The sequence below is a fragment of the Eulemur rufifrons genome, chromosome 7, assembly GCF_041146395.1.
Source record: "Eulemur rufifrons isolate Redbay chromosome 7, OSU_ERuf_1, whole genome shotgun sequence".
Classification (NCBI taxonomy): domain Eukaryota; kingdom Metazoa; phylum Chordata; class Mammalia; order Primates; family Lemuridae; genus Eulemur; species Eulemur rufifrons.
Window position 1 is genome coordinate 117,695,093 of NC_090989.1, and position 22,218 is coordinate 117,717,310.

Genomic DNA, 22,218 nt, shown 5'->3' on the forward strand with positions numbered 1-22,218 from the left:
CGCGTGCTCCGTCTGTCGGTGCAGCGGAGCGGGCCATGGCAGTGGGCGGCGGGCGGGTGTAGCGCTGCGCTGGGCAGGCGAGAGGTGACCGAGAGAGGCGGGGATGGGGGCGCTGGAGCCGGGCGGTTGCGGCGGTATGGGCTGCTGACCGCGCACTCGGAGCGGTAGCGGGCGGTGGCGGCGGAGCGCCGGGCAGGTGAGTGCGGCGGCATGGGACCCGGATGCGGCGCGGCTGAAGGGTGGCGGGATCGCGGCGGCGGGCTGAGGTGCCCCCGCGCGGGCCGGCGGTGCGCTCTTGCTGGCGGCTGCCTGCGGCGCTGAGCGGCCGCGCCGCGCTTCCTGCCGGCTTGGAGGACACCCGCCTGCCGACCGGCGGGGGCGCCTCCCTGGGCTGCGGCCCGCCTGGGGCTCTCCTAGGTGTGTGGCGCCCCCCTACCTCCGCAAGGCGGAGATGCGGCCGGGCGTCCCGGGCCGCCAGTGCTTTCGGTCGGGCTCCCGAGGGGCGCCTCTCTGGAGAGAAGGCGTTCTGGCGCCCAGCGTCTATGCGGACACCTCCGGAGCTTCCAGACCCTCAGGTGCCTTTTTGCGCAGAATTGTATTTCAGGGGCGGGGACCGGGGCTATTGGGTTGTGGACGTAGTTTCGAATCGCAACGCCGTCACTGACCAGTCTAGGTCCTTGGGCCAAAGTACTCTGATATGTTATATGGGAATGATACGTACATCATACGGTTGTTGTGAGGATAGGCATAACCCAACAGCAAGTGCTCAGGTAAATGGTAGTTATTAGGAGCAGCATCTCTTGTTAGCTATTTCTAATTCCTGGTTGCGGGCGTGCGTGCGTTTGGGGGCACATTTATTTCCGAGATGCTCTGGTGTTGCAGTAACCTCTACTGGAGTTGCTTAATATTGGAGCATGTTGTCTTATAGCGGCCAAAATAGAATTCTGTGGTCTCTTTCTAGAATATTGTAGTCTCTTTCTGGCAAGGGCTGACTTGGAAACCTGTCTCAGGTACCCAGTGGGAATTACTGCTGTAATGAAACCGAGCAGATTCGGGATTCACTTAGGGTGGAAGATGGTGGGACACATAAACTTGAAGTGCTTTGCTGTTTAATCTTAAGTGACACTTGAACTCTATCACTTGCTACAGAGTATAAACACACGAAGAATATGGAAACAGACTCCTTTTTCTGCATTGCTACATCCGGAGGGTGTGACAAGTGCTTTATAAACATCATTGTGGGCAGTGTTAGTGTCTGGTGAAGTCATCATAATTAAATTAGATGAGTGCTTATTTTGAAGCATTGAATGGATGTTTGGAAATATGATTCCTAATCAAATCATCTCCAACGAGTCAGAGTTGTCAGCAGTTCATTAATCATGTGGGGATTTTTATGCTACATTGTAAGGTTTTATGGCAGAAGCAGAACTGTTTTAAGTCCTAATAATGTAGCATAGGAAAGAGTGGTGAGGATAACAATCTCAACCTAGTTTCAGAATGCGAGTATGGCAGAAAGTTAATAACTTAAGGTTTAAAACTAGAATTGTATTCACCAAAGCCAAAATGATTGAAGAAAAAGATATTTTAGTTTAATACCATTTTCACACTCTGACTACCTTCAGGGTGTTTTTCAGAAGTGGAGAAAATCAAGTTGGGTTTTGATTTATTGCTGTTCTGCACCTCTTGTCTATCTTTCCTACTTTTCTTAGAGACTCATTCATAAAGGCTTTTGCTCCAACTTGCTTTGTGAATGTCAACAAACTACATGGGGGAAAAAATGAACCCTGTAGTCATTATGTTCCTCCTTGAGATCTTCCTTTTTGTCTAGCTTAAACTGTGGAACTCAGCAGTAGAACCTCTGCTAGCCACTGTGAAAAGGCTAGGGGACATAAGTCATATGTTGGTTCTAGGCCTCCACCTAGGTCAGAATAACTGGGGACATAGGGGTGTTAGTCTTGCCTTGCCTCAGGTTTTTTTTTTTTTTTTTTTAATAGAATTTGGATGCTTGTGTGTTGGGCTGGGGGTGGTGGAGTGGTGGTAGTGGTGGACTAGAGAATCACATTATATAAAAGGAATCTTCTAGGATATTAGTTTTATGGCTTTCCTCCTCTTCTCTCTCTCTCTCTCTCTCTCTCTCTGTGTTTTTTGTTGACTTTTCCTTCTGTTCTTGAATTAAAAATATTCTAATGGTCCAGGACTTCCAGCTTGTCCTTTCTTTCTATACCTATACTCTTTCTGAGTGATCTCATTTTGTCCTATGTTTTAAATGTATAGATGTGCTGTTGACTCTCAGATTTTTATCTCTAGACCTGAACTTCAAACTTCTACCTGCCTATATGACATCTTCACTTCATCTGTTTATAGGCATCATGTTCAGATGGAGCTCTTTTTTTTTTTTTTTTTTTTTGTTGAGACAGAGTCTCACTTTGTTGCCCAGGCTAGAGTGAGTGCCGTGGCGTCAGCTTAGCTCACAGCAACCTCAGACTCCTCGGCTTAAGCGATCCTACTGCCTCAGGCTCCCGAGTAGCTGGGACTACAGGCATGCGCCACTATGCCCGGCTAATTTTTTTTCTATATAGATTTTTAGTTGTCCATATAATGTCTTTCTATTTTTAGTAGAGACGGGGTCTCGCTCAGGCTGGTCTCGAACTCCTGACCTTGAGCAATCCACCCGCCTCGGCCTCCCAGAGTGCTAGGATTACAGGCGTGAGCCACCGCGCCCGGCCCAGATGGAGCTCTTGATTTACATTCCTAAACCTGTTACTTCTCTAGCAGTCTTCATTTCATAAGAGCACCACTCCCCATCCTGCTTGAGTGAAAAATCTAATGATCATGCTTAATTCTTTCCTTTGCCTCACTCCTCCCCTGTTTGTATACCCAGCTAGTCCTTTAGCAAACCCTGTCAATTTTACCTGTAAAATATATTTCAAATACATTTACTTCACTTCATTTTTATTACCACTACCTCAGTTCTTTCTGGGTCATAGCTTCCTCACTGGTGTCCTTGCCTCTGGTCTTACTCCATTTTTCACACAGCAGAGTAATTTTTACTTATCCTTCTGTTCCAGTGGCTTTTCGTTAGATTAAGAAGTAAATCCAAACTTTACGTGCAGATCAGCTAATTATCTTGCTTTTTTTTTTTTATTTAAAAAATATTTTTTAGAGACAGCATCTTGCAGTGTTGCCCAAGCTGGAGTACAGTGGCTGTTCACAGGCACAATCATAGCGTGCTACTGCCTTGAACTCCTGGCCTCAAGTAATCTTCCCACCTAAGCCTTAACCTTAGTAGCTGGGATTACAGATGCATGCCTTCATGCTCATTTAATTTTTAATTTTTTTTTTTTTTGAGACAGGGTCTCATGTTGCTCAGGCTGGTCTCGAACTCCTGGCTTCAATCAATCCTACTGCCTCTGCCTCCCAAAGTGCTGGGATTACAGGCGTGAGTGACAATTTATTTTTTGAATCTGAGATGCTCCCATTGTGCATGTATATGTGTGAGAGAATGTGTGTATTGTGAGAGTGTATGTGTATGTATGTATCCTCTGAATCTTTTGATCTGGAATTACTATATCTAATATCTTAGATAAATCTCCATCATTTGGTTTCTATTAATTGCTTATTTGAGAGGTTTGCCATGTTGTATAAATGAGACAAATAATTCGGGATTTTTACCCCTCCCTGCCTGAGACCAAGACCAAGTCTGTAGCCCTGAAAACCATCTAGGAGGTCTGTGAACAAGGAAGAATGTGGAAAAATAAAAAATGTACAATTGCATTGTCAAAGTAGAAAATATAGGAAAAAAATACATTGGAGGAGGAAATCCTAGACTAGAAGAACAATACTGATTGAATGTTAAGGAGAAGAGAAGACAAATAAGGGAGAATATCAGATTTTCAAGCTTGGATGGGACAACTTCTTTTTTCCTTCCTCCCTTCTCTTACATCTTGCTCCCACCCCAAAATTTTGACTCTGGGATTTTTTTCCTCTGCTCCTTCTTTATTCCCTGGTTTATATGGGCTGTTTTCCTAAGTAGTGCCTATGAGCCTGTGATAGTCCAATGTTTGCTAGAATACCTCATGTGAGAAGAAATTAGCCTTTTCCCAAAGTGGCCTTTCTGCTCTCTCATAATCAAGCCCTGTCTTCTTGGATCTTCCAGCCATTGAGTCCAGCTTTACCCTTTAGAATAGCTGTAAACTGGTATACTTCCTCTTTAATTTGTTCTTGAATTGAGTTATCATCTCCAGGTTAAATAATTTTGAGTCATAAACTTCTAGTTGAAAGAAGGAAAATAAAATGGATTAGATCTACGGTTGGGGTGTGTACAGTATGTTTGCTAACATTTGCTCTAATAATTTATATTGCGTTTCTCTAATTCAGACCTTTCTTTTTCTCTTCTTTCTTTCCTTTCCTTCCTTCCTTCATTTTTTGAGGCAGAGTCTTGCTCTGTTGCCCCAGGTAGTGTACAGTGGGGTCATGTTAGCTCACTGCAGCCTCAAACTTCTGGGGTCAAGCGATCCTTTTGCCTCAGCCTCCTGAGTAGATGGGACTACTGGCATACTCCATGACGCTTGGCTAGTTTTTTCTGTTTTTAGTAGAGACGGGGTCTCACTTTTGCTCAGACTGGTCTCAAACTCCTGACCTCAAGTAATCCTCCTGCGTTGGCCTCCCAGAGTGCTAGGATTACAGGCATGAGCCTCCTTGCCTGACCTATTTGGTTTTTTTTAAGAGAGTATTTCTCATGGACAGAATATGTCAGAACTGGAATGAGTAAATAATTGATCAACCTAATTGTTGGCTTCCTTTTAGAAATATAAATGAGAGAGTGCCAATCTTCAGCATAATGGATTTACACGGGATAAAATAATTGACTTTGTAGTTGGAGGAATGTTATAAAAGCTTTAAATTTTTAAAAAATTGTCATAACTTTTGGAACCTATCAAGCTAGGGAAATTTCATAAGCTATCTAACTAAGAAATTTAGGGGCTGAGTCTGTAATAAAATCATATACAGATAGCATCTCATCCTCTCATCTCTCTTTGGTAAACTCAGAGTTCCCATGTACTGTACGGCTAGCTAGCAAAGGGTAAACCAGAGGTTAATTTTGTCAAGGATTATGTTCTGAAATCCCAGCTTTTCTCTCGGGTTTCTCTATAGCATTGTTACTTTCTGCTAGCATGTCCATTTTATTTCAGCAATCACAGTAGTTTTAGGTACTCAGCTTTCTTAGGGACTGAGGGGAGGGTATACTGTATGTACAGCTAAGGTGTATTGCAAATGTAGCTACCCATTATCCTATTAACTTCCACCCTAAAGCAGTTACTGATCTAGAAATTCCATCACTTCTTCAGAAAATTCACACATTCTTTCCCTGGCTTCTCTGGAGTTCTGGCTCTAGGATCTTTCTTTTGGTTTCCCTCTCCTCCCCAAGAGTGTATACATCCTTATTTCCTTACAATAGCTCCTTGCATATTTAGTAGATCCCAGGAGGTTGACCCTTTAACTGGGAGCTTAAAATCAAGAATGTTAATCTGGACAATCTCCTGTATTGTTGTATTGCTAGAGCCAGGTCTGCAGCTCAGAATCCTCCCTGGTGCAAACCTAGGAGGGACTGCAGCATCCCTGGCCCTAGATTTTGTGGTCCTTTAATACTCAAGCCACTTGGGAGACCACCGGGCAAATGCTGATTTGCCCTTAAGGGGAAATGCGATCCAGATTATCCATGCCTGCACCAGAAGGATTATGTGGATTAAAAGAAATCCATGGATAATCCAGAAGCTTTATTTTAAACTACAGTTTAACCACATTCCTGACCACAGTTTCCCCCTGCATTTCTAATAACTAATTTATAATATTTACTGATTTCACATCTATCTTCTCCTACCATTTAGAAGTAGTGGCCTTTGGGAAGTAGAGAAAAGATGGAAGGAGCCTAAGGAGTTAGTTAATCAACCAGCAAATAATTTGATGTTGACTAGGTGATTTAACCACAGTGCTTGCTAGACCTTGAAGACTTGAATTCCATGAATTCCTTACCTGCTGAGCCACTGAAAGGAATTTGAGGTAACTGTCAACAAGAGGTCAAACTCCATTTTCATACATTTGCACTTTACTAACTTAAATGATTGTACTTTTGTGATTTAATTTATTAGTGTTTCAGGTTATCAGAATTATAAATTCAATTGAATTTCAAGTTTATTGTTCATTTAATAATTTAACCAATTGATAGTTTTTATAGGAATTAAATAACCTGAAGACCTGCCATTTGAAATATTGAGAGATGCTCAATTTTTTAATTTTTTAAATTTTTTATTTATGTATTTTTTTTTTTTTGAGACAGAGTCTTGATTTGTTGCTTGGGCTAGAGTGAGTGCCAGGTGTCAGCCTAGCTCACAGCAACCTCAAACTCCTGGGCTCAAGCGATCCTCCTGCCTCAGCCTCCCAAGGAGCTGGGACTACAGGCGAGAGCCACCATGCCCCGCTAATTTTTTGTTTCTATTTTTAGTTGAGTGGCTAATTTTTTTTTTTTCTATTTTTAGTAGAGATGGGGTCTCGCTCTGGCTCAGGCTGTTTTCAAACTCCTGAGCTCAAGCGATCCTCCTGCCTCGGTCTCCCAGAGTGCTAGGATTACAGGTGTGAACCATCTCGCCTGGCCAAGATGCTCAATTTTTGTAGCCAGCCCACTACTACCTCTGACAAGTTACTTGCACATAGTTATACGGTGATTAGTTTCTGTGAAATAGTTGAAATGTGATCATTTAAAATTGTTTATTCTCGGCTGAGCTCGGTGGCTCACGCCTGTAATCCTAGCACTCTGGGAGACCCAGGTGGGAGGATCGCTTGAGTTCAGGAGTTCGAGACCAGCCTGAGCCAGAGCGAGACCCCATCTCTACTAAAAACAGAAAAACTAGCCGGGCATGGTGGTGCATGCCTGTAGTCCCAGCTACTCGGGAGCCTGAGGCAGGAGGATCACTTGAGCCCAGGAGTTTGAGATTGCTGTGAGCTAGACTGACACCAGGGCACTCTACTCAGGGCAACAGAGTGAGACTCTGTCTCAAAAAAAAAAAAAAAATTGTTTAGTCTTGATCTACCGATTTAGTGTATATCTTGTATTTAGATACTGTTAAAGTCAGTATTCTAGCTTTATGAACCATTACAAATTGCTGCCATTATGTTATCTGAACAAAAATGTAATTTGGTAGCTAAAACGTGTCTCTGTAGTTACATATTTTCAACAGTTGGTTCCCATATTTATGTGCTATATAGATTTTACTCCCCTTAATTAAGTTTCATTCCATAAGTAATTTTAAGAGGGAGTTCCTAGGCCGGGCGCGGTGGCTCACGCCTGTAATCCTAGCACTCTGGGAGGCCGAGACGGGTGGATCGCTGGAGGTCAGGAGTTCGAGACCAGCCTGAGCAAGAGCGAGACCCTGTCTCTACTAAAAATAGAAAGAAATTATATGGACAACTAAAATATATATATACAAAAAATTAGCCGGGCATGGTGGCACATGCCTGTAGTCCCAGCTACTCGGGAGGCTGAGGCAGTAGGATCGCTTAAGCCCAGGAGTTTGAGGTTGCTGTGAGCTAGGCTGACGCCACGGCACTCACTCTAGCCAGGGCAACAGAGTGAGACTCTGTCTCAAAAAAAAAAAAAGAAAAAAAAAGAGGGAGTTCCTGGGGAAAACCAGCTGGAATTCTCTTAATATACTTATTTTTTGCACTATGATTTGAGACTAAAGAAACATTTGCAGGAATAAATGGTTGTTGGTTTCAGACAAGTTTGTGATCAATAGGAATTATTTTTATTCTTTATTCTTTTTTTTTTTTTTTTTTTTTTTTGAGACAGAGTCTCACTGTTGCCCAGGCTAGAGTGAGTGCCGTGGCGTCAGCCTAGCTCACAGCAACCTCAAACTCCTGAGCTCAAGGAGTCCTCCTGTCTCAGCCTCCCGAGTAGCTGGGACTACAGGCATGTGCCACCATGCCCGGCTAATTTTTTCTATATATATTTTTAGCTGTCCATATAATTTCTTTCTATTTTTAGTAGAGATGGGGTCTCGCTCTTGCTCAGGCTGGTCTCGAACTCCTGAGCTCAAACGATCCGCCCACCTCAGCCTCCCAGAGTGCTAGGATTACAGGCGTGAGCCACCACGCCCGGCCATCTTTATTCTTAAAATTTTTGTTCTTTTGATGGCTGCAGAAATCTCACATTTTCTTTGGAAATCATTAGTTGTCTTAACTCTTTTTTTTTTTTTTTTTTTTTTTGAGACAGAGTCTCACTCTGTTGCCCAGGCAAGAGTGCCGTGGCGTCAGCCTAGCTCACAGCAACCTCAAACTCCTGGGCTCAAGAAATCCTCCTGAGGCCGGGCGCGGTGGCTCACGCCTGTAATCCTAGCACTCTGGGAGGCCGAGGCGGGTGGATCGCTCGAGGTCAGGAGTTCGAGACCAGCCTGAGCAAGAGCGAGACCCCGTCTCTACTAAAAATACAAAGAAATTATATGGACAACTAAAATATATATAATACAAAAAATTAGCCCGGCATGGTGGCGCATGCCTGTAGTCCCAGCTACTCGGGAGGCTGAGACAGGAGGATCGCTTAAGCCCAGGAGTTTGAGGTTGCTGTGAGCTAGACTGACGCCACGGCACTCACTCTAGCCCGGGCAACAAAGCGAGACTCTGTCTCAAAAAAAAAAAAAAAAAAAAAGAAATCCTCCTGCCTCAGCCTCCTGAGTAGCTGGGACTACAGGCATATGCCACCATGCCCGGCTATTTTTTTTTCTATATATATTTTTAGCTGTCCGTATAATTTCTTTCTATTTTTAGTAGAGAAGGGGTCTCACTGTTGCTCAGGCTGATCTCCAACTCCTGACCTCGAACAATCCTCCCACCTCGGCCTCCCAGAGTGCTAGGATTAAAGGCGTGAGCCACCACACCCGGCCTAGTTGTCTTAACTCTTGATGTACAACTTCACCCACCATTCCATTATCAATATTTTTTCTGACTGAGGAGCTTCTGGTTTTAGGTCCTTATTCTGCCTATAAGGAGTATGTGATGTCTTTATAGTTTGTACACAGTGGCTCAGTACTCATGCTTGTCTACCTTTTAATTGCCATTTCTTCATCATTTTCAAAGCCCAAGCTAACCATATATTACATACTCCTTTATGGCTCTCTATAATTTTTTCTAACTATCAAAAAGTATTTCACCTATAACTTATGAGGAATTCACTGTTTTCTCCTTGAGCCTCAGGCAGTTATTTTTGAATCTGTGATTTCTTTAATTCTGTGTATTTTTACCAGCTTTCTTTTATGGTCTTTTGCCATTTAAAGCTGTGGCTGTCAATATAGCTTATTAGAAAAACTCCCCTGAGAGGCTTAGTGTATGGAATTAGATTAACAATGGTAAACATTTATTGGGTGCTGGCTGATCTGATGGTAGTGGGTTATCAGAACTTATTAACATTAGTGTCACTAAAGTTGGTATTCAACCCCCCACTGCTAAATTTGACTGGCTTAAAAAAAAAAACAAAAACACTTATTGGGTGCTTATTTATGTCAGGCTATGCTAAGTGTTCTCAGTACATTATTTTATTTTTATCTTCATAGTAACCTCCTAATGAAGGTACTAAGGCTGTATTCCTATTTAAGAGAGGAAACTGAAGCTTTGGGAAGTTAACATGCCAAGTGGCACATAGCTTTTAAGTGGGAGAGTCAGGTTTCAAGTACAGAACTGTCTGGACTCTAGAATTTATGCATTTAATTGATTGCCTCATACAGTTCTTTTTTTTTTTTTTTGAGACAGAGTCTCGCTTTGTTGCCCGGGCTAGAGTGAGTGCCGTGGCGTCAGTCTAGCTCACAGCAACCTCAAACTCCTGGGCTTAAGCGATCCTACTGCCTCAGCCTCCCGAGTAGCTGGGACTACAGGCATGTGCCACCATGCCCAGCTAATTTTTTGTATATATATATTTTAGTTGTCCATATAATTTCTTTGTATTTTTAGTAGAGACGGGGTCTCGCTCTTGCTCAGGCTGGTCTCGAACTCCTGACCTCGAGCGATCCACCCGCCTCGGCCTCCCAGAGTGCTAGGATTACAGGCGTGAGCCACCGCGCCCGGCCTTCATACAGTTCTTTATTTCTCAAGTCCTTCAGAGGAAGGTTAAAGAGGCTATATAAAAGTTTTATGTTTTTTAGCATAATAGTCACTGCCTTAATTTTACAATACTGTGTATTTGGAAACAGGAAGCAGTTTTCCAGTCATTTAGCCATTAACTTTCTTTTTCTCACTACTGTAAAACTAGTTTGTATGGATATGGTCCGGTTTTAAGAGTTAAGCAGTAGATGTCAGATACCTTTTTTTGAACATATGTTAAGCTTTTCCTTTTGCCTTGGCTTTAAAATGAGAAAGACTATGGTTTTTGTGGTTTTTCATATATATATATATATATATATGTATATATATAGCTTATAAAAAAGCTTAATGTATAACCTAGTATAGTTAAATGTTCTTTTTTTTTTTTTTATTTAAGCTTATTATGGGGGTACAAAAGTTCAGGTTATATATATTGCCCATTAGTTAAATGTTCTAATAAGTTTGTGTAGATCATCTTTACACAGTTTTGTTTTTTATTTATTTATTTATTTTTTTTGAGACAGAGTTTCACTCTGTTGCCCAGGCTAGAGTGCTGTCTTGTCAGCCTAGCTCACAGCAACCTCAAACTCCTGGGCTCAAGCAATCCTTCTGCCTCAGCCTCCCGAGTAGCTGGGACTACAGGCATGCACCACTATGGCTAATTTTTTCTGTGTATATTTTTAGTTGTCCGTATAATTTCTTTCTATTTTTTCAGTAGAGATGGGGTCTCGCTCTTGCTCAGGCTGGTCTTGAACTCCTGAGCTCAAATGATCCACCCGCCTCGGCCTTCCAGAGTGCTAAGATTACAGGTGTGAGCCACCGTGCCTGGCCTTACACAGTTTTGAAGTAAGAAAACTCTATATAAGTATTTTTTCTTCTGCTCAGGTAATTGGTTTTGGTGATACATTGAAACATACTGCTAAGCTTGATCCTTAAAGAATTGAGAATAGAGGAAAGCAAACATAAATTTACTTTTGAATAAATTAACCAATATGTTACAGTTAATAATCCTTTTATTTAAAAACTGAATAAAGCAAACATTTGTACTGTTTGGCCTTTTTCCCCCCCTTCTCCCATATTCACATATGAGAAAGGAATGTGGACATTAACATTACATCTATCATTAAATAGTGCTCAGACACATAAGGGGGTTTTCTGCCTAACTCTGGAGCCCCAAGTTTCTGGTTGTGGTGTCATTGTAAGCCACTGTGAAAGAACATTCTGCAAGTGGGAAATTTGAGATTATTTCTTTTTGTTTTGTTTATTTATTTATTTATCATTTGAGAATATTACAGGATACAAATGCTTTGGTTACACATATTGCCTTTGCACTGCCCAAGTCGGAGCTACAGGCATGCCCAACCCACAGACATCATGCACTGTACCCATTAGGTGTGAATTTACCCATCCTCTCCTCCTCTTTCCCACCTGCCCGAAGCCTTATGAATGTTACTTCCATATGTATACATAAATGTTGATCAATTAGTACCAATTTAATGGTGAATACATGTGGTGCTTGTTTTTCCATTCTTGTGATACTTCACTTAGAAGAATGGGCTCCAGCTCCATCCAGGGTAGTACAAGGGATATTAGTTCATCATTTTTTTAGTTTCTGGTTGTGGTGTCATTGTAAGCCACTATGAAAGAACATTCTGCAAGTGGGAAATTTGAGATTATTTTCTTTACTACTAAAGAGTTGAACTCTTGATGAGTGTGCCTCTTCTCATAGAGAAGCTGTGAGTGAACTTAAATTGGGGCAGGATCACTTTTCCCTCAGAATATTTATAATATTCTGAACTGTTTCTATTGACAAGTAATATCAGTAACTCACAAATGTTATTTTAGTTACTTGGTTTTCCTTTGACATTATTTTCTAAACTATGTATTCTTTTACAAAATAAAAATCAAACACTTAGAACAAGAAAGACCCCCGTCTCTACAAAAAATTAAAAAATTAGCTGGGTGTGGTGGCATGCACCTGTAATCACTGCTACTTGGGAGGTTGAGCCAAGAGGATCTTGAGCCCAGGAGTTTATGATTGCCGTGAGCTGTGATCACGCCGCTGCATTCTAGCCCGAGTGACAGAGAGAGACTCTGTCTCCCTCCCTCCAAAGAAAAGGAAAAGGAACAAAAGAACAATTCTATCTTGATAGTTCCATAATTATTTTGAGCTAAACAATAATTTTGAATTCATTTATAAAGCAGTGGTTTCTGTAGATGAGGACTGTTGTTATAAAATTATATATATTATTTATTCATTACTAAGCATATCCATTTGGAAAATGAACTATTTAATAAACTAGAGCAGTTTGTCACTTGACCATCTAGTTGTATGGTACGGATGGGATCTGATTTCGGTAAAGGGAAATATTTTTTAAGGCATCTAGTCCTTTTTGAAGTCTTTGTATGTTAATGACAGTGTCAATAATACTTGCTTTATAATGTAATCTTTCAAAGTGGCACTTTGTGGTGGATTTACGTAGTGAAATTATTCTCAAGAGAAATCTACTTTATTTATTTATTTGCTTTTAGAGATGAAGTCTTGCTCTGTCTCCTAGGCATAGCTCACTGAAGCCTCCAACTTCTGGGTTCAAGTGATCCTCCTACCTTAGCTTCTTGAGTGTTGGGTACTACTGGCACATGCCACCATGTCTGATTTTTTAATTTTTTGTAGAGATGGGTCTTGCTGGGTTGCCCAGGCTGGTCTCTGGCCTCAAGTGATCCTCCTGCCTTGGCCTCCTGAAGTGTTGGGATTACAGGCATGAGCTACCTTGTCAGGCCGAAATCCAAATTATTTAAAATAACGGTAACTTTCACCCATCAGCTTGGCAAAGATAAAGTATTTTAATACTTTTGGCTGGGATTGGGAGAAACATTTTCATACACTGCTACTAAAAGTATAAATTGATAAGCTGTAAGGAAGGCAGTTTAGCAATATCTATTAGTATTATGAATGTACACACTCTTTGGCCCTTTAATTCTTCTTTTATTTATTTATTTATTTTATTGATAGTTTATTGATAGTTCTATTCCCTTTTATTTTATTTATCTATTTATTCATTTATTTATTCTTTTGGAGATGGGGTCACACTATATGGCCCAGGCAGGCCATGAGCTTCTGGGCTCAAGTGATGCTTCTGCCTCAGCTTCCTGAATAGTTCGGACTACAGGTGCATGCTACTGTGCTCAGCCATTAATTCTTTTTGTAGGCTTTATCTTATAGTTATACTCACATGTGTGCAAATGATGTATGGACAAGGTTATTTGTTGCATTATTGTTTATAATGGGAAAATTCTTGAAGTAACTTAAATGTTTATCAGTTGGGGAATGATTTTTAAAAAAGTAGAATGTTCATGTGATTGAATGCCATAAAACAGAATGAGGAAAGTTTTTATGTACTGATGTAGAATCATTTCACCACATAAATAATATTAAAAAAAACCGAAGGTACGGTTACACTTTGTGTAGAATACCACCATTATTATTACATTTATTCATATAAATGAGAAATATAATAGTATTATAACAGGAAATCCTGATTTGGTCTGGAGCTTCAGGGAAGGTTTCCCAGAAGAGGTGATATTTGAATTGAGATGTAAAGCTTGAATTAGCTTGGTCAGTGGGTCTCAGTCTGGGATTGGGACTGACTTTTAGGGGAGGAGCCATTTCAGAAATGAGAGCAGGGGACAGTTTTGGTTGTCACAGTAATTGGGGGATGTACTGACATTTAGCATGTAGAGGCCAATCATACTAGCTTTAGTAATGTGTGGGACAGTCCTGTAAAGCAAAGATTTGTTTTGTGTCCTGCAGGACTTTAAATTCTTATTACACATAGGTGAAAACCTGTTTTTTGTTTGTTTGTTTTGTTTTTGTTTATTTTAATCTCCGTCTCAAAAAGTGGTTCTCAATTCTGGCTGCAGGTCACTAGGGGAGCTTTTAAAAGATGACAAGGTACATACTCAAAACCAGAAGAAAAAAAAAAGTAAAAAAATAAAAGATGGCAAACCTGCATCCCAGACGAAGTATGTCAAAAAGCTTTGAGATGATACCCAGTTATCGGTATTGTTTAAAGTTTTCCTTCTGATTCTAGTGTAGCCAAGGTTGAGAACCACTGGCCTAGATCCTAACTCCATGTTGTATATAAACAAATATAAAATGAAATGACTTTAATACATACTCAATTTTCCCAGCATGCAACCACTTTGTAAATCTAGGAAAGATTATGCTTTGGTTTGTTTAGAATTTTACCAAGAGTTGTCTTTCTAAAGTTCATGTCACCCATGACAAATGCTTGTAGTGATATTTTATCACTAAGACAACATGTGCATGTCAGTCTGCCTTTCTAACGTCACATCCAGTAATTTTAACTATTAGTGTAGGTATTTGACTACCTTTTTTTTATGACTTCTAATGTTGTACCAGATCATTTACCATTAGCATATGCATTATTTTATCCTATACTACGTTCCTTTTATTTTTACTTTATATTGTAGTTAGGACTCTACGTAACATATACATATCTTTAAGGTTATGTTTAGTTTGTATTATGTATAAATATTATTTCAAATGGTGAATGGGATGTTATGAGATATTTGTTATTTTAAAAAAGGAGACAATGGGTCTAACATGGCTGAGAACCCCGAGGATAAGTGACAGGCTGCTGTGGGGGTGCAGCACACAGAAAGGTTTTTGGTGGGAGAGAATCTGGCATCCTGGAGGAACTAAAGGGAGGCCATTCATAGCCTGAGAGGAGGGAGTGAGGAGGAGAGATGTGTAGGATAAGGGTTATGTAGGATGAGCCAAAAAGAGAGGTTGAGGCCATGCAGGACCTTGTAGGCTGAGGAAAGGAGCTTGGAAAATTGTTTGACTAGAACAAAAGCTGAGGAGTTGTGAGATACAGAGTTGCTTGACCAAGTTGAATTTATAGCTGAAATAGACCTTAAAGATAATATAATTTAACCATCTTGTTTACAAATAAGAAAATGGAAGTTAAGAGAACTTTCATAAAGTTACACAGTGATTGGATGAGTTGAAGCTAGAACTTGGTGGTGCTAGTTCTTTGTTTCTACTTGACTGCCAGGCAGAGGGGTTAGATTTTAGACAGGAGCATATCAATCAGGTTTTGAGCAAGAGAATTCCAGGATGGAGATGGCTGGATGGCTGTGTAGAGGCTGGCAGCAGTGAGTAATGGGGATCTGTGAAGTCAGGATCTCCATTGTTTTATTCTCTGGTCAAATTGCATCACTAAATAAGAGTTCCCATCTTGATTTATGCTCAGTTGTTTAATATTAATAGTTTTTTGTGTTAGTATATTCATCTCCACTTCTTTTTTTTTTATCATTATTATTTCAGCATATTGTGGGGGTACAAAAGTTTAGGTTATGTATATTGCCCTTGCCCCCTAACCCCACCCCAGTCAGAGCTTCAAACGTGTCCATCCCCTAGACAGTCCGCATCGCACTCATTATGTATGTATACACCCATCCCCCCCCATCTGCCTGACACCCGATTAATGTTGTTCCTGAATGTGCTCTTAGGTGATGATCAGTGAAACCAATTTGATGGTGAGTACATGTCATGCTTATTTTTCCTTTCTTGGGATGCTTCACTTAGTAGAATGAGTTCCAACTCTATCTAGGAGAACATAAGAGATTCTATATCCCCATTATTTCTTTTTTTCTTTCTTTTTTTTTTTTCCAGCTTATTATGGGAGTACAAAAGTTTTGGTTATGTATATTGCCCATCCCCCCCCCTCCAGTCAGAGCTTCAAGCGTGTCCATTCCCCAGACAGTGAACATTGCACTCATTATGTAGGTATACACCCATCCCCTCCCCCCACCCCCCACATCTGTCCGACACCCAATTGGTGTTATTCCCAAATGTGCACTTAGGTGATGATCAGGGAAACCAATCTGCTGGTGAGTACATGTGGTGCTTATTTTTCTTATAGCTGAGTAATACTTCATGGTATACATACACCACATTTTATTAATCCACTCATGTATTGATGGGCACTTGGGTTGTTTCCAAATCTTTGCAATTGTGAATTGTGCTGCTATAAACATTCAGGTGCAGATGTCTTTTTTATAGAATGTCTTTTGTTCTTTTGGGTAGATGCCCAATAATGGGATTCCTGGATCAAATGGTAGGTCTACTTGTATCTGTTTAAGGTATCTCCATATTGCTTTCCACAGAGATTGCACTAGTTTGCAGTCCCATCATCTCCACTTCTATATAGTATGCCTTTAACCTTTTATTTCCTAAACATTCTGGCCCAATACTTTATTCATAAGTAATGAGTTTTACTTGTGAGTTCCCCCAAAATTAAGATTTAAATTGGGCTATGAGCCTACTAGAATCTTCATTTCATCTTGCTGCATTGACTTTTTACTTGATTGTGTATTGGCTCAGTAGTTTTATGGTTGCCTGCAAAGATTAGTTCACACTCTTTTCCAGCTGCATACTTTGATGAATGTACTTTTTTTTTTTAAAGAGACAGGGTCTTGTTCTGTTGCCCAGGCTGGAGTTCAGTGGCGTGATCATAGCTCACTGTAGACTTGAACTCCTAGGCTCAAGTGATCCTCCTGCCTCAGCCTCCCAAGCAGCTAGGACTACCGGCATGCACCACCATGCCCGGTTAATTTTTAAATTTTTTTGTAGGAACAATGAGTGCATTGCGCACCGTTTGGGGAGTGGTAACACTTGAAGGTGCTGACTCGGGAAAGGGGGGGTGGGGAAAAAATATGAAACTATTGTTTTTAACTTGCACTGTTCACTTAATAATTTATCATGAATATTTCCCATATTATTTCATATCATTGTACAAGAAATAATGTATACATTATGAGGACATATTGTATCTAACAAGATATACTGTTAGACTCTTTGATTCTGTAAAATTAAATTGAAAAAAAAAAAAAAAAAAAAAAGACAAAAAATAACAGATGTTGCCCAGGATGTGGAGAAAAGAGAACTCCTATATGCTGTTGCTGGCAATGTAAATGAATACAACCTCAAAAAAAAAAAAAAAAAAAAAAAAAAAAAAAAAAAAAAAAGATTTTTGTAGAAATGGGGTCTCACTGTATTGTCCAGGCTGGTCGTGAACTCCTGTCCTCAAGCAATTCTCCCTCCTTAGCTTCCCAAAGTGCTGGGGTCATAGAAGTGAGACACCATGCCAGGTGATGACTGTACTTTTAAGTAGCACTGAGAATAAGAAAATAGGAGCTCTGTGGTTTACATCTTTTTAAGAATGATTTTATGTATACTTAAGTCTCTGTAATATTAGCCATGGATTTGTCCTATTGTGGTGCATCATCTGCTCACCCAAATGAGGTAAATAAACTTTTGGAGTTCTTGATACCATTTTGGTGACTCACAGTGAGGACAGGCCCATTGTTACTAGCAACTAAATGACAGCCTCTAAGGAGACTACCACCTTGTGGTTTTTAACTATTTAAATAAATAAAAGGTTTTTCCACTGTGTGTGTATGGAAAGAAAAATATATATATAAAGAAAAGCAGTAGTTACCATGTATTTTGGATTTCTTTGTACAGGCACTAGGCTAAGTGTGTAATATTTGTTTGAATTCATTTGTCTCTGGGTATCTGTGAAGGATTGTTTCCAGGACTTCCTGCCAATGTCAGAATCTACAAGTGCTCAAGTCCCTTAAGTAAAATGGCATAGTATTTGCATGTAATGTATACACTTCCTCCCATATACTTTAAGTCATCCCTTGATTACCTGTAATACTTAATACAATGTAAGTGCTATGTAAATAGTTGTTACACTGTATTTAGGGAATAATGTCAGGAAAAAAGTCTGTACATGTTCAGTACAAGGGCCTTTTATCCAAATATTTTTGATCCATGTTTGGTTAAATACATGGATGTATTAATAGAACCCATGGACACAGGGGGCTGACTGTATTTTTCTTTTCTTTTCTCTCTCATTTTTTTAGAGACAAGGTCTTGCTTGTTAAGTTGCCCAGGCTGGAGTACAGTGGTATGATCATAGTTTCACTGCAACCTTGAAGTAGGCTGAAGGGATTCTACCCCCTCAGCCTTCTAAGTAGTTGGGACTACTGGCATGTGCCACCATGCCCAGCTAATTTTTAAATTTTTTGTAGAGATGAAGTCTTGCTATGCTGCCAGGCTGGTCTTGAACTCCTGGGCTCAAGTAGTACTTCCACCTCAACCTCCCAAAGTGCTGGGATAATAGGCGTGAGCCACTGTGCCTGGCCTGTATTTATTTTTAATTGTTTGTCCATGCATGTGATATAAAATTCAAAAGGGATACAGAGAAATGTGAGTTTCTTCTCTACCTTTCTCTCTAGCTATCTTCCCCTCTAAAGAGGGGACAACTCTTGAGTTTTCTTGTGTGTTGTTCTATATATAACCTATGCATTTATGAATATACATGTGTAAACCCCTACCCTCACAAACGGCAGCATAGCATACTCGTTATTCTGTGTCTTCTCTTATCACTTAACAATATAATTGATGTTATATTTCTGTAGGTACAGAACTGTTGATTTTTTTTTTCAGGACTGCTTAATGTTCTGTTGTGTCAATGTAACATCATTTTTTTCTATTTGTATATAGATGGATGTTTAAATTGTTTCTAATATTTTGATATAGCTTTGACTTGTTTAAAGTGGCCAGATTTGAAATCAGCCTTTGGAAGGTATGTATGGAGACAGAGACAAAGGCCATGATAATGGTTGAGTAGAGGAAGGAAAAGTGGGTTCTTGACTTCGTATAGGAAAGAATTCAAGAGCCAGCAGACCGAGTAAAGCAAAAACAAGTTTTTTGAAGTAACAAACAGAAGGAATGCTTGCTCCATAGGCAGAGCAGCAGTTCTCTTTCAGAGCAGCAGAGAGTAGTACTCTGAGTTTCTGGGGTCTTATACCTTTTATTTAAGTTTTTGTTAAGCGGAGGGAGGATTATTCATAAGATTTCTGGGAAAGGGGTGGAGAGTTCCTGGAACCCAGGGTCTCTCTGCCTTTTAAACCATATAGGGTAACTTCTGGGAGTTGCCATGGCATTTGTAAACTGTTATGGCACTGGTGGGTGTTTCTTTTAGTATGGTAATGCATTATGACTGGCATATAATGAGCAGTGAGGGTAACTGAGGTAGCTTTTTGTGGCCATCCCAAAACCTTGCTGGCTGATTTGGGCTGGCTTCTCTGCTGCCTCCTGTTTATCAGTCATCTTGGATTAGGTCTTATGAGTCTTTACTAAGCAGGGCCTCTCTTTACCCTATTCAATACCAAGAGTAAATACTATAAATATGACTTATCATTGTTGATGTTGACCTTGATCACTTGGCTGAGGTAGTATTTGTCAGGTTTCTCTGCTATAAAGTTACTCTTTCCCTCCCCTTTTCATACTATTCTCTTTGGAAGGAAGGCACCATGTGCAGCTCACACTTAAGTAGTGTGGAATTACAGTCTATCTCCTTGAGGGGAGAGTATCTGCATAATTTATTTGAAATTCTGCATGGCAGATTTAGTCCCCCCTTCCATTTATTTGTTTATTTAATTATTTATATCACTATGGACTTGTGGATATTTATTTTATACTTTATGTTATAATCCAGTACTTCTTTCTTTCTTTTATTTATTTATTTACTTATTTAGTTTTGAGACAGAGTCTTGCTCTGTTGCCTGGGCTAGAGTGTGGTGGTGTCAGCCTAGCTCACAGCAACCTCAAACTGCTGGGCTCAAGTGATCCTCCTGCCTCAGCCTCCCGAGGAGCTGGGACTATAGACATGCACCACCATGCCCAGCTAATTTTTCTATTTTTAGTTGTCCTGCTAATTTCTTTCTGTTTTTAGTGGAGGCTGGGGTCTCACTCTTGGTGAGGCTGTTCTCGAACTCCTGACCTCAAATGATCCTCCCACCTCGGCCTCCCAGAGTGCTAGGATTACAGGTGTGAGCTACCACACCCGGCTCCTTCTTTATTTTATAGTTCAAAATGTTCTAGCTTTGGCCACGGGGAGCTCTTTCAGTTGGCCCTGTGTTCGTTTGACATACCCCTATCATTTTTTGTGTATGTGCATATGTTTGAGTCTGAGTACTTCTTATTTTATGCTACTGCAAAATGTTCAAGGCTTATCTTGTACATTTCTTTCCTCAGTCGTAGGATCAGTTATTTCTCTAAGAAAACTGGTTCTTTTTATTGGAGAACAGTATTAGAAACTAAGATCTGGACATTATATGTACTCATTGTTACTGGGGTATCTGCTTCTAGGCCCTCTCAGCTGGCAGATCAAGGAAGTAAGTGTGAATACTAACTGGCATATGTATATACATAGGTCTGTAAATGTTTCTGTCTTTAACCATCTCTATCTATGATAAGCTAAACATGAATTTATACTGTGTTTCTAACTCCAATCCATTCTAGCTTCCTCTTCTTGCTTACCTGTAAACTTCTACTCCAACAATGAGAAACCTGGCTTTTGATTTTTTTTTTTTTTTTTGAGACAGAGTCTCGCTCTGTTGCCCGGGCTGGAGTGAGTGCCATGGCATCAGCCTAGCTCACAGCAACCTCAAACTCCTGGGCTCAAGCGATCCTACTGCCTCAGCCTTCCGAGTTACTGGGACTACAGGCATGTGCTACCATGCCTGGATAATTTTTTCTATATATATTTTTAGTTGGCCAGATAATTTCTTTCTATTTTTTAGTAGAGACGGGGTCTTGCTCCCGCTCAGGCTGGTCTCGAACTCCTGACCTCGAGCGATCCACCTGTCTCGGCCTCCCAGAGTGCTAGGATTACAGGCGTGAGCCACCGCAACCGGCCGGCTTTTGATTTTCTTAACAGTGTCTTTCACAGAATTTTTTAGTTTTCATAAAGTCCAACTTACCCAGTTTGTCTCATGGATCATGCTTTTTGGTATTGTCTAAACATTCATAGCCAAACCCAAGATCAACTAGATTTCTCCAAAACATTTTATAGTTTTACATTTACATCAGAGGTAGTTTTTTGAACTTCTTTTAACTGAGATTTTGACTATTGTAAATATGTAATATATTTTTCCCCCCTTTAATTTCTTGGATGGGACATGGATACCATTGATCACAACCAGTTACAGATTTCTTTCTTCTTTCTCTGCTCCCACTGCTTCACTTGACTGTCCTTTTATTTTACATTATATTATTTTATTTTGTTTATTTATTTATTTTAGAGACAGGATCTCACTCTGTCACCCAGGCTGGAGTGCAGTGGTGCGATCACAGCTCAGTACAAACTTGAACTCCTGGATTCAAGCCATTCTCCTACCTCAGCCTCCTGAGTACCTGGGACTACAGGTGCGCGCCACAGTGCCCTACTGATGTTTTTATTTTTTGTAGAGACAGGGTCTTGCTGTGTTGCCCAGGTGGGCCTCGAACTCCTGGCCTCAAGTGTTCCTCCCACTGTAGCCTCCCAAAGTGCTGGGATTACACACATGAGCCACTGCACCTGGCCATCACTAGCCTTGACTAGCCTTAAAAAAAAAAATAAATAAAAAAGAAGAAAGCAAAGACCATACAGTGAAAAGTCTCCTTTCCACCTATCCCCCAGCCACCTAATTTTCATTACCTGTGGCAACCAATGGTTATAAATGCATTTTTCCTGAGTGTTTATATAAGCAAATATATATATATATAATATATATATATACACACATGTATATTTATGCATTCCCCCCACCTTTAAAAAAAATTTTTAAGTTAAGAAAAAAAGAATTTTTTTTTTTTTGGTAAGAGATGAGGTTGTGCTGTGTCGTCAAGGCTGGAGTACAGCATTAATCATAGCTCACTGCAGCCCCTAACTCCTGGGTTTCAAGTGATCAGACACCCTAGTAGCTAGGGTTATAGGAGCAAGCCACTGTACCCAGCTTTTTTTTTTTTTTTTTTTTTTTAAGAAAAACAGGGTGTAGTGGCCAGTACCTTTCTCAGTCTATGTAGAAATTATTGTTCTGATCTAATTAAGGAAGTTCTGTTTCTTTTTGTAAGCGGAAGAATCCTTTAAAAATGGGAAGATGGACTTCCTAATCCTATTTTTATAAATATTGAGTTTTCTAAAGGCTGCTCAGAAAGAAACTGTAAGC

At 40.3% G+C, this 22,218-nt stretch overlaps 1 protein-coding gene across 1 annotated transcript in view; it reads left to right on the forward strand.

Moving 5' to 3' along the window:
* Positions 1-22,218, forward strand: part of PIK3CB (phosphatidylinositol-4,5-bisphosphate 3-kinase catalytic subunit beta) — a 162,594-nt gene that overhangs the window by 7,603 nt on the left and 132,773 nt on the right. The window contains exons 2-3 of the mRNA XM_069473169.1: positions 3,354-3,439; positions 21,313-21,436. The gene's annotated coding sequence lies outside the window, so the exon portion shown is untranslated. The remainder of the gene's footprint in view (positions 1-3,353; positions 3,440-21,312; positions 21,437-22,218) is intronic.